This window comes from Phyllobates terribilis, unplaced genomic scaffold, assembly GCF_046119375.1.
Source record: "Phyllobates terribilis strain yellow unplaced genomic scaffold, ASM4611937v1 Scaffold_29__1_contigs__length_15306474, whole genome shotgun sequence".
NCBI classification, from domain to species: Eukaryota; Metazoa; Chordata; class Amphibia; order Anura; family Dendrobatidae; genus Phyllobates; species Phyllobates terribilis.
In genome coordinates this window covers 1,586,974-1,600,951 of record NW_027362789.1, presented here as the reverse complement: position 1 = coordinate 1,600,951, position 13,978 = coordinate 1,586,974, and positions in this window count along the sequence as shown.

The following is a 13,978-nucleotide window of genomic DNA, read 5'->3' as shown; positions in this document are numbered from 1 at the left end:
TTTTTGGCCATTTTACATGAAAGTGTACTGTCTCTTTAAGAACTTAACTTTTGAATTGGGGACTGGAAATCGCAGTATTGCACTGTCAAGAAACCCTAAGAAGCTTCCCAGGGTGATTTTAAATATGTATGGGGTTTATAATTGTAGTGGGCAATGGTATAAGGTTATTTTTGGCCATTTTATATGAAAGTGTACTGTCTCTTTAAGAACGTAACTTTTGAATTGTGGGCTGGAAAACGCAGTATAGCACTGTCAAGACACCCTAAGAAGGTTCCCAGGGTGATTTTAAATATGTATGGGGTTTATAATTGTAGTGGGCAATGGTATAAGGTTATTTTTGGCCATTTTATATGACAGTGTACTGTCTCTTTAAGAAATTTCTCTTTTGAATTGGGGGCTGGAAATCGCAGTATAGCACTGTCAAGACACCCTAAGAAGGTTCCCAGGGTGATTTTAAATATGTATGGGGTTTATAATTGTAGTGGGCAATGGTATAAGGTTATTTTTGGCCATTTTATATGAAAGTGTACTGTCTCTTTAAGAACGTAACTTTTGAATTGGGGGCTGGAAATTGGATTATAGCACTGTCAAGAAACGCTAAGAAGGTTCCCAGGGTGATTTTAAATATGTATGGGGTTTATAATTGTAGTGGGCAATGGTATAAGGTTATTTTTGGCCATTTTATATGAAAGTGTACTGTCTCTTTAAGAAATTAAATTTTGAATTGGGGGTTGGAAATCACAGTATAGCACTGTCAAGACACCCTAAGAAGGTTCCCAGGGTGATTTTAAATATGTATGGGTTTTATAATTGTAGTGGGCAATGGTATAAGGTTATTTTTGGCCATTTTATATGAAAGTGTACTGTCTCTTTAAGAAACTTAACTTTTGAATTGAGGGCTGGAAATCGCAGTATAGCATTTTCAGGACACCCTGGGGAGGTTCCCAGGGTGATTTTAAATATGTATGGGGTTTATAATTGTAGTGGGCAATGGTATAAGGTTATTTTTGGCCATTTTATATGAAAGTGTACTGTCTCTTTAAGAAATTTCACTTTTGAATTGTGGGCTGGAAATCGCAGTATAGCACTGTCAAGACACCCTAAGAAGTTTCCTAGGGTGATTTTAAATATGTATGGGGTTTATAATTGTAGTTGTCAATGGTATAAGGTTATTTTTGGCCATTTTATATGAAAGTGTACTGTCTCTTTAAGAAATTTCACTTTTGAATTGGGGGCTGGAAATCACAGTATAGCACTGTCAAGACACCCCTAAGAAGGTTCCCAGGGTGATTTTAAATATGTATGGGGTTTATAATTGTAGTGGGCAATGGTATAAGGTTATTTTTGGCCATTTTATATGAAAGTGTACTGTCTCTTTAAGAACTTAACTTTTGAATTGGGCCTGGAAATCGCAGTATAGCACTGTCAAGACACCCTGGGAAGGTTCCCAGGGTGATTTTAAATATGTATGGGGTTTATAATTGTAGTGGGCAATGGTATAAGGTTATTTTTGGCCATTTTATATGAAAGTGTACTGTCTCTTTAAGAAATTTAACTTTTGAATTGGGGACTGGAAATCGCAGTATTGCACTGTCAAGAAACCCTAAGAAGGTTCCCAGGGTGATTTTAAATATGTATGGGGTTTATAATTGTAGTGGGCAATGGTATAAGGTTATTTTTGGCCATTTTATATGAAAGTGTAATGTCTCTTTAAGAAATTTCACTTTTGAATTGGGAGCTGGAAATCGCAGTATAGCATTTTCAGGACACCCTGGGGAGGTTCCCAGGGTGATTTTAAATATATATGGGGTTTTTAATTGTAGTGGGCAGTGGTATAAGGTTATTTTTGGCCATTTTATATGAAAATGTATTGTTTCTTTAAGAAACTTAACTTTTGAATTGGGGGCTGGAAATCGCAGTATAGCACTGTCAAGACACCCTGGGAATGTTCCCAGGGTGATTTTAAATATGTATGGGGTTTATAATTGTAGTGGGCAATGGTATAAGGTTATTTTTGGCCATTTTATATGAAAGTGTACTGTCTCTTTAAGAAATTTCACTTTTGAATTGGGGGCTGGAAATCGCAGTATAGCATTTTCAGGACACCCTAAGAAGGTACCCAGGGTGATTTTAAATATGTATGGGGTTTATAATTGTAGTGGGCAATGGTATAAGGTTATTTTTGGCCATTTTATATGAAAGTGTACTGTCTCTTTAAGAACGTAACTTTTGAATTGGGGGCTGGAAATCGCAGTATAGCACTGTCAAGACATCCTAAGATGGTTCCCAGGGTGATTTTAAATATGTATGGGGTTTATAATTGTAGTGGGCAATGGTATAAGGTTATTTTTGGCCATTTTATATGAAAGTGTACTGTCTCTTTAAGAAATAACTTTTGAATTGGGGACTGGAAATCGCAGTATTGCACTGTCAAGAAACCCTAAGAAGGTTCCCAGGGTGATTTTAAATATGTATGGGGTTTATAATTGTAGTGGGCAATGGTATAAGGTTATTTTTGGCCATTTTATATGAAAGTGTACTGTCTCTTTAAGAAATTTCACTTTTGAATTGGGGACTGGAAATCGCAGTATTGCACTGTCAAGAAACCCTAAGAAGGTTCCCAGGGTGATTTTAAATATGTATGGGGTTTATAATTGTAGTGGGCAATGGTATAAGGTTATTTTTGGCCATTTTATATGAAAGTGTACTGTCTCTTTAAGAAATTTCACTTTTGAATTGGGGGCTGGAAATCGCAGTATAGCATTTTCAGGACACCCTAAGAAGGTACGCAGGGTGATTTTAAATATGTATGGGGTTTATAATTGTAGTGGGCAATGGTATAAGGTAATTTTTGGCCATTTTATATGAAAGTGTACTGTCTCTTTAAGAACGTAACTTTTGAATTGGGGACTGGAAATCGCAGTATTGCACTGTCAAGAAACCCTAAGAAGGTTCCCAGGGTGATTTTAAATATGTATGGGGTTTATAATTGTAGTGGGCAATGGTATAAGGTTATTTTTGGCCATTTTATATGAAAGTGTACTGTCTCTTTAAGAACTTAACTTTTGAATTGGGGACTGGAAATCGCAGTATTGCACTGTCAAGAAACCCTAAGAAGGTTCCCAGGGTGATTTTAAATATGTATGGGGTTTATAATTGTAGTGGGCAATGGTATAAGGTTATTTTTGGCCATTTTATATGAAAGTGTACTGTCTCTTTAAGAAATTTCACTTTTGAATTGGGGGCTGGAAATCGCAGTATAGCATTTTCAGGACACCCTGGGGAGGTTCCCAGGGTGATTTTAAATATATATGGGGTTTATAATTGTAGTGGGCAATGGTATAAGGTTATTTTTGGCCATTTTATATGAAAGCGTACTGTCTCTTTAAGAAATTTAACTTTTGAATTGGGGGCTGGAAATCGCAGTATAGCACTGTCAAGAAACCCTAAGAAGGTTCCCAGGGTGATTTCAAATATGTATGGGGTTTATAATTGTAGTGGGCAATGGTATAAGGTTATTTTTGGCCATTTTATATGAAAGTGTACTGTCTCTTTAAGAAACTTTACTTTTGAATTGGGGTCTGGAAATCGCAGTATAGCATTTTCAGGACACCCTGGGGAGGTTCCCAGGGTGATTTTAAATATGTATGGGGTTTATAATTGTAGTGGGCAATGGTATAAGGTTATTTTTGGCCATTTTATATGAAAGTGTAATGTCTCTTTAAGAAATTTCACTTTTGAATTGGGAGCTGGAAATCGCAGTATAGCATTTTCAGGACACCCTGGGGAGGTTCCCAGGGTGATTTTAAATATATATGGGGTTTTTAATTGTAGTGGGCAGTGGTATAAGGTTATTTTTGGCCATTTTATATGAAAATGTATTGTTTCTTTAAGAAACTTAACTTTTGAATTGGGGGCTGGAAATCGCAGTATAGCACTGTCAAGACACCCTGGGAATGTTCCCAGGGTGATTTTAAATATGTATGGGGTTTATAATTGTAGTGGGCAATGGTATAAGGTTATTTTTGGCCATTTTATATGAAAGTGTACTGTCTCTTTAAGAAATTTCACTTTTGAATTGGGGGCTGGAAATCGCAGTATAGCATTTTCAGGACACCCTAAGAAGGTACCCAGGGTGATTTTAAATATGTATGGGGTTTATAATTGTAGTGGGCAATGGTATAAGGTTATTTTTGGCCATTTTATATGAAAGTGTACTGTCTCTTTAAGAAATAACTTTTGAATTGGGGACTGGAAATCGCAGTATTGCACTGTCAAGAAACCCTAAGAAGGTTCCCAGGGTGATTTTAAATATGTATGGGGTTTATAATTGTAGTGGGCAATGGTATAAGGTTATTTTTGGCCATTTTATATGAAAGTGTACTGTCTCTTTAAGAAATTTCACTTTTGAATTGGGGACTGGAAATCGCAGTATTGCACTGTCAAGAAACCCTAAGAAGGTTCCCAGGGTGATTTTAAATATGTATGGGGTTTATAATTGTAGTGGGCAATGGTATAAGGTTATTTTTGGCCGTTTTATATGAAAGTGTACTGTCTCTTTAAGAAATTTCACTTTTGAATTGGGGGCTGGAAATCACAGTATAGCATTTTCAGGACACCCTGGGGAGGTTCCCAGGGTGATTTTAAATATATATGGGGTTTATAATTGTAGTGGGCAATGGTATAAGGTTATTTTTGGCCATTTTATATGAAAGCGTACTGTCTCTTTAAGAAATTTAACTTTTGAATTGGGGGCTGGAAATCGCAGTATAGCACTGTCAAGAAACCCTAAGAAGGTTCCCAGGGTGATTTCAAATATGTATGGGGTTTATAATTGTAGTGGGCAATGGTATAAGGTTATTTTTGGCCATTTTATATGAAAGTTTACTGTCTCTTTAAGAAACTTTACTTTTGAATTGGGGTCTGGAAATCGCAGTATAGCATTTTCAGGACACCCTGGGGAGATTCCCAGGGTGATTTTAAATATGTATGGGGTTTATAATTGTTGTGGGCAATGGTATAAGGTTATTTTTGGCCATTTTATATAAAAGTGTACTGTCTCTTGAAGAAATTTCACTTATGAATTGTGGGCTGGAAATCGCAGTATAGCACTGTCAAGACACCCTAAGAAGTTTCCTAGGGTGATTTTAAATATGTATGGGGTTTATAATTGTAGTTGGCAATGGTATAAGGTTATTTTTGGCCATTTTATATGAAAGTGTACTGTCTCTTTAAGAAATTTCACTTTTGAATTGTGGGCTGGAAATCGCAGTATAGCACTGTCAAGACACCCTAAGAAGGTTCCCAGGGTGATTTTAAATATGTATGGGGTTTATAATTGTAGTGGGCAATGGTATAAGGTTATTTTTGGACATTTTATATGAAAGTATACTGTCTCTTTAAGAACGTAACTTTTGAATTGTGGGCGGGAAATCGGAGTATAGCACTGTCAAGACACCCTAAGAAGGTTCCCAGGGTGATTTTAAATATGTATGGGGTTTATAATTGTAGTGGGCAATGGTATAAGGTTATTTTTGGCCATTTTATATGAAAGTGTACTGTCTCTTTAAGAAATTTCACTTTTGAATTGGGGGCTCGAAATCGCAGTATAGCATTTTCAGGACACCCTAAGAAGGTTCCCAGGGTGATTTTAAATATGTATGGGGTTTATAATTGTAGTGGGCAATGGTATAAGGTTATTTTTGGCCATTTTATATGAAAGTGTACTGTCTCTTTAAGAACGTAACTTTTGAATTGGGGGCTGGAAATCGCAGTATAGCACTGTCAAGACACCTTGATATGGTTCCCAGGGTGATTTTAAATATGTATGGGGTTTATAATTGTAGTGGGCAATGGTATAAGGTTATTTTTTGCCATTTTATATGAAAGTATACTGTCTCTTTAAGAAACTTAACTTTTGAATTGGGGGCTGGAAATCGCAGTATAGCATTTTCAGGACACCCTGGGGAGGTTCCCAGGGTGATTTTAAATATGTATGGGGTTTATAATTGTAGTGGGCAATGGTATAAGGTTATTTTTGGCCATTTTATATGAAAGTGTACTGTCTCTTTAAGAAATTTCACTTATGAATTGTGGGCTGGAAATCGCAGTATAGCACTGTCAAGACACCCTAAGAAGTTTATTAGGGTGATTTTAAATATGTATGGGGTTTATAATTGCAGTTGTCAATGGTATAAGGTTATTTTTGGCCATTTTATATGAAAGTGTACTGTCTCTTTAAGAAATTTCACTTTTGAATTGTGGGCTGGAAATCGCAGTATAGCACTGTCAAGACACCCTAAGAAGTTTCCTAGGGTGATTTTAAATATGTATGGGGTTTATAATTGTAGTGGGCAATGGTATAAGGTTATTTTTGGCCATTTTATATGAAAGTGTATTGTCTCTTTAAGAAACTTAACTTTTGAATTGGGGACTGGAAATCGCAGTATAGCACTGTCAAGACACCCTGGGAAGGTTCCCAGGGTGATTTTAAATATGTATGGGGTTTATAATTGTAGTGGGCAATGGTATAAGGTTATTTTTGGCCATTTTATATAAAAGTGTACTGTCTCTTTAAGAACGTAACTTTTGAATTGTGGGCTGGAAATCGCAGTATAGCACTGTCAAGACACCCTAAGAAGGTTCCCAGGGTGATTTTAAATATGTATGGGGTTTATAATTGTAGTGGGCAATGGTATAAGGTTATTTTTGGCCATTTTATATGAAAGTGTACTGTCTCTTTAAGAAATTTAACTTTTGAATTGTGGGCTGGAAATCGCAGTATAGCACTGTCAAGACACCCTAAGAAGGTACCCAGGGTGATTTTAAATATGTATGGGGTTTATAATTGTAGTGTGCAATGGTATAAGGTTATTTTTGGCCATTTTATATGAAAGTGTACTGTCTCTTTAAGAAATTTCACTTTTGAATTGGGGGCTGAAAATCGCAGTATAGCATTTTCAGGACACTCTGGGGAGGTTCCCAGGGTGATTTTATATATATATGGGATTTATAATTGTAGTGGGCAATCGTATAAGGTTATTTTTGGCCATTTTATATGAAAGCGTACTGTCTCTTTAAGAAATTTAACTTTTGAATTGGGGGCTGGAAATCGCAGTATAGCACTGTCAAGAAACCCTAAGAAGGTTCCCAGGGTGATTTTAAATATGTATGGGGTTTATAATTGTAGTGGGCAATGGTATAAGGTTATTTTTGGCCATTTTATATGAAAGTGTACTGTCTCTTTAAGAACTTAACTTTTGAATTGGGACTGGAAATCGCAGTATTGCACTGTCAAGAAACCCTAAGAAGGTTCCCAGGGTGATTTTAAATATGTATGGGGTTTATAATTGTAGTGGGCAATGGTATAAGGTTATTTTTGGCCATTTTATATGAAAGTGTACTGTCTCTTTAAGAAATTTCACTTTTGAATTCGGGGCTGGAAATCGCAGTATAGCACTGTCAAGACACCCTAAGAAGTTTCCTAGGGTGATTTTAAATATGTATGGGGTTTATAATTGTAGTTGTCAATGGTATAAGGTTATTTTTGGCCATTTTATATGAAAGTGTACTGTCTCTTTAAGAAATTTCACTTTTGAATTGTGGGCTGGAAATCGCAGTATAGCACTGTCAAGACACCCTAAGAAGTTTCCTAGGGTGATTTTAAATATGTATGGGGTTTATAATTGTAGTGGGCAATGGTATAAGGTTATTTTTGGCCATTTTATATGAAAGTGTATTGTCTCTTTAAAAAACTTAACTTTTGAATTGGGGACTGGAAATCGCAGTATAGCACTGTCAAGACACCCTGGGAAGGTTCCCAGGGTGATTTTAAATATGTATGGGGTTTATAATTGTAGTGGGCAATGGTATAAGGTTATTTTTGGCCATTTTATATGAAAGTGTACTGTCTCTTTAAGAACTTAACTTTTGAATTGGGGACTGGAAATCGCAGTATTGCACTGTCAAGGAACCCTAAGAAGGTTCCCAGGGTGATTTAAATATGTATGGGGTTTATAATTGTAGTGGGCAATGGTATAAGGTTATTTTTGGCCATTTTATATGAAAGTGTACTGTCTCTTTAAGAACGTAACTTTTGAATTGTGGGCTGGAAATCGCAGTATAGCACTGTCAAGACACTCTAAGAAGGTTCCCAGGGTGATTTTAAATATGTATGGGGTTTATAATTGTAGTGGGCAATGGTATAAGGTTATTTTTGGCCATTTTATATGAAAGTGTACTGTCTCTTTAAGAAATTTAACTTTTGAATTGGGGGCTGGAAATCACAGTATAGCACTGTCAAGACACCCTAAGAAGGTTCCCAGGGTGATTTTAAATATGTATGGGGTTTATAATTGTAGTGGGCAATGGTATAAGGTTATTTTTGGCCATTTTATATGAAAGTGTACTGTCTCTTTAAGAAATTTCACTTTTGAATTGGGGGCTGGAAATCGCAGTATAGCATTTTCAGGACACCCTGGGGAGGTTCCCAGGGTGATTTAAAATATATATGGGATTTATAATTGTAGTGGGCAATGGTATAAGGTTATTTTTGGCCATTTTATATGAAAGCGTACTGTCTCTTTAAGAAATTTAACTTTTGAATTGGGGGCTGGAAATCGCAGTATAGCACTGTCAAGAAACCCTAAGAAGGTTCCCAGGGTGATTTTAAATATGTATGGGGTTTATAATTGTAGTGGGCAATGGTATAAGGTTATTTTTGGCCATTTTATATGAAAGTGTACTGTCTCTTTAAGAAACTTTACTTTTGAATTGGGGGCTGGAAATCGCAGTATAGCATTTTCAGGACACCCTGGGGAGGTTCCCAGGGTGATTTTAAATATGTATGGGGTTTATAATTGTTGTGGGCAATGGTATAAGGTTATTTTTGGCCATTTTATATGAAAGTGTACTGTCTCTTTAAGAAATTTCACTTTTGAATTGTGGGCTGGAAATCGCAGTATAGCACTGTCAAGACACCCTAAGAAGTTTCCTAGGGTGATTTTAAATATGTATGGGGTTTATAATTGTAGTTGGCAATGGTATAAGGTTATTTTTGGCCATTTTATATGAAAATGTATTGTCTCTTTAAGAAACTTAACTTTTGAATTGGAGGCTGGAAATCGCAGTATAGCACTGTCAAGACACCCTGGGAAGGTTCCCAGGGTGATTTTAAATATGTATGGGGTTTATAATTGTAGTGGGCAATGGTATAAGGTTATTTTTGGCCATTTTATATCAAAGTGTACTGTCTCTTTAAGAAATTTCACTTTTGAATTGGGGGCTGGAAATCGCAGTATAGCACTGTCAAGACACCCTAAGAAGGTTTCCAGGGTGATTTTAAATATGTATGGGGTTTATAATTGTAGTGAGCAATGGTATAAGGTTATTTTTGGCCATTTTATATGAAAGTGTACTGTCTCTTTAAGAAACTTAACTTTTGAATTGGGGGCTGGAAATCGTAGTATAGCAGAGTCAAGACACCCTAAGAAGGTTCCCAGGGTGATTTTAAATATGTATGGGGTTTATAATTGTAGTGGGCAATGGTATAAGGTTGTTTTTGGCCATTTTATATGAAAGTGTACTGTCTCTTTAAGAAACTTAACTTTTGAATTGGGGGCTGGAAATCACAGTATAGCACTGTCAAGACACCCTAAGAAGGTTCCCAGGGTGATTTTAAATATGTATGGGGTTTATAATTGTAGTGGGCAATGGTATAAGGTTATTTTTGGCCATTTTATATGAAAGTGTACTGTCTCTTTAAGAAATTTCACTTTTGAATTGGGGGCTGGAAATCGCAGTATAGCATTTTCAGGACACGCTGGGGAGGTTCCCAGGGTGATTTTAAATATATATGGGGTTTATAATTGTAGTGGGCAATGGTATAAGGTTATTTTTGGCCATTTTATATGAAAGTGTACTGTCTCTTTAAGAACGTAACTTTTGAATTGGGGGCTGGAAATCGCAGTATAGCACTGTCAAGACACCTTGATATGGTTCCCAGGGTGATTTTAAATATGTATGGGGTTTATAATTGTAGTGGGCAATGGTATAAGGTTATTTTTGGCCATTTTATATGAAAGTGTACTGTCTCTTTAAGAAATTAACTTTTGAATTGGGGGTTGGAAATCACAGTATAGCACTGTCAAGACACCCTAAGAAGGTTCCCAGGGTGATTTTAAATATGTATGGGTTTTATAATTGTAGTGGGCAATGGTATAAGGTTATTTTTGGCCATTTTATATGAAAGTGTACTGTCTCTTTAAGAAACTTAACTTTTGAATTGAGGGCTGGAAATCGCAGTATAGCATTTTCAGGACATCCTGGGGAGGTTTCCAGGGTGATTTTAAATATGTATGGGGTTTATAATTGTAGTGGGCAATGGTATAAGGTTATTTTTGGCCATTTTATATGAAAGTGTAATGTCTCTTTAAGAAATTTCACTTTTGAATTGTGGGCTGGAAATCGCAGTATAGCACTGTCAAGACACCCTAAGAAGTTTCCTAGGGTGATTTTAAATATGTATGGGGTTTATAATTGTAGTTGTCAATGGTATAAGGTTATTTTTGGCCATTTTATATGAAAGTGTACTGTCTCTTTAAGAAATTTCACTTTTGAATTGGGGGCTGGAAATCACAGTATAGCACTGTCAAGACACCCCTAAGAAGGTTCCCAGGGTGATTTTAAATATGTATGGGGTTTATAATTGTAGTGGGCAATGCTATAAGGTTATTTTTGGCCATTTTATATGAAAGTGTACTGTCTCTTTAAGAAATTTAACTTTTGAATTGGGGACTGGAAATCGCAGTATTGCACTGTCAAGAAACCCTAAGAAGGTTCCCAGGGTGATTTTAAATATGTATGGGGTTTATAATTGTAGTGGGCAATGGTATAAGGTTATTTTTGGCCATTTATATGAAAGTGTAATGTCTCTTTAAGAAATTTCACTTTTGAATTGGGAGCTGGAAATCGCAGTATAGCATTTTCAGGACACCCTGGGGAGGTTCCCAGGGTGATTTTAAATATATATGGGGTTTTTAATTGTAGTGGGCAGTGGTATAAGGTTATTTTTGGCCATTTTATATGAAAATGTATTGTTTCTTTAAGAAACTTAACTTTTGAATTGGGGGCTGGAAATCGCAGTATAGCACTGTCAAGACACCCTGGGAATGTTCCCAGGGTGATTTTAAATATGTATGGGGTTTATAATTGTAGTGGGCAATGGTATAAGGTTATTTTTGGCCATTTTATATGAAAGTGTACTGTCTCTTTAAGAAATTTCACTTTTGAATTGGGGGCTGGAAATCGCAGTATAGCATTTTCAGGACACCCTAAGAAGGTACCCAGGGTGATTTTAAATATGTATGGGGTTTATAATTGTAGTGGGCAATGGTATAAGGTTATTTTTGGCCATTTTATATGAAAGTGTACTGTCTCTTTAAGAACGTAACTTTTGAATTGGGGGCTGGAAATCGCAGTATAGCACTGTCAAGACATCCTAAGATGGTTCCCAGGGTGATTTTAAATATGTATGGGGTTTATAATTGTAGTGGGCAATGGTATTAGGTTATTTTTGACCATTTTATATGAAAGTGTACAATCTCTTTAAGAAATAACTTTTGAATTGGGGACTGGAAATCGCAGTATTGCACTGTCAAGAAACCCTAAGAAGGTTCCCAGGGTGATTTTAAATATGTATGGGGTTTATAATTGTAGTGGGCAATGGTATAAGGTTATTTTTGGCCATTTTATATGAAAGTGTACTGTCTCTTTAAGAACTTAACTTTTGAATTGGGGACTGGAAATCGCAGTATTGCACTGTCAAGAAACCCTAAGAAGGTTCCCAGGGTGATTTTAAATATGTATGGGGTTTATAATTGTAGTGGGCAATGGTATAAGGTTATTTTTGGCCATTTTATATGAAAGTGTACTGTCTCTTTAAGAAATTTCACTTTTGAATTGGGGGCTGGAAATCGCAGTATAGCATTTTCAGGACACCCTGGGGAGGTTCCCAGGGTGATTTTAAATATATATGGGGTTTATAATTGTAGTGGGCAATGGTATAAGGTTATTTTTGGCTATTTTATATGAAAGTGTACTGTCTCTTTAAGAAATTTCACTTTTGAATTGTGGGCTGGAAATCGCAGTATAGCACTGTCAAGACACCCTAAGAAGTTTCCTAGGGTGATTTTAAATATGTATGGGGTTTATAATTGTAGTTGTCAATGGTATAAGGTTATTTTTGGCCATTTTATATGAAAGTGTACTGTCTCTTTAAGAAATTTCACTTTTGAATTGGGGGCTGGAAATCACAGTATAGCACTGTCAAGACACCCCTAAGAAGGTTCCCAGGGTGATTTTAAATATGTATGGGGTTTATAATTGTAGTGGGCAATGGTATAAGGTTATTTTTGGCCATTTTATATGAAAGTGTACTGTCTCTTTAAGAACTTAACTTTTGAATTGGGCCTGGAAATCGCAGTATAGCACTGTCAAGACACCCTGGGAAGGTTCCCAGGGTGATTTTAAATATGTATGGGGTTTATAATTGTAGTGGGCAATGGTATAAGGTTATTTTTGGCCATTTTATATGAAAGTGTACTGTCTCTTTAAGAAATTTAACTTTTGAATTGGGGACTGGAAATCGCAGTATTGCACTGTCAAGAAACCCTAAGAAGGTTCCCAGGGTGATTTTAAATATGTATGGGGTTTATAATTGTAGTGGGCAATGGTATAAGGTTATTTTTGGCCATTTTATATGAAAGTGTAATGTCTCTTTAAGAAATTTCACTTTTGAATTGGGAGCTGGAAATCGCAGTATAGCATTTTCAGGACACCCTGGGGAGGTTCCCAGGGTGATTTTAAATATATATGGGGTTTTTAATTGTAGTGGGCAGTGGTATAAGGTTATTTTTGGCCATTTTATATGAAAATGTATTGTTTCTTTAAGAAACTTAACTTTTGAATTGGGGGCTGGAAATCGCAGTATAGCACTGTCAAGACACCCTGGGAATGTTCCCAGGGTGATTTTAAATATGTATGGGGTTTATAATTGTAGTGGGCAATGGTATAAGGTTATTTTTGGCCATTTTATATGAAAGTGTACTGTCTCTTTAAGAAATTTCACTTTTGAATTGGGGGCTGGAAATCGCAGTATAGCATTTTCAGGACACCCTAAGAAGGTACCCAGGGTGATTTTAAATATGTATGGGGTTTATAATTGTAGTGGGCAATGGTATAAGGTTATTTTTGGCCATTTTATATGAAAGTGTACTGTCTCTTTAAGAACGTAACTTTTGAATTGGGGGCTGGAAATCGCAGTATAGCACTGTCAAGACATCCTAAGATGGTTCCCAGGGTGATTTTAAATATGTATGGGGTTTATAATTGTAGTGGGCAATGGTATAAGGTTATTTTGGGCCATTTTATATGAAAGTGTACTGTCTCTTTAAGAAATAACTTTTGAATTGGGGACTGGAAATCGCAGTATTGCACTGTCAAGAAACCCTAAGAAGGTTCCCAGGGTGATTTTAAATATGTATGGGGTTTATAATTGTAGTGGGCAATGGTATAAGGTTATTTTTGGCCATTTTATTTGAAAGTGTACTGTCTCTTTAAGAAATTTCACTTTTGAATTGGGGACTGGAAATCGCAGTATTGCACTGTCAAGAAACCCTAAGAAGGTTCCCAGGGTGATTTTAAATATGTATGGGGTTTATAATTGTAGTGGGCAATGGTATAAGGTTATTTTTGGCCATTTTATATGAAAGTGTACTGTCTCTTTAAGAAATTTCACTTTTGAATTGGGGGCTGGAAATCGCAGTATAGCATTTTCAGGACACCCTAAGAAGGTACGCAGGGTGATTTTAAATATGTATGGGGTTTATAATTGTAGTGGGCAATGGTATAAGGTAATTTTTGGCCATTTTATATGAAAGTGTACTGTCTCTTTAAGAACGTAACTTTTGAATTGGGGGCT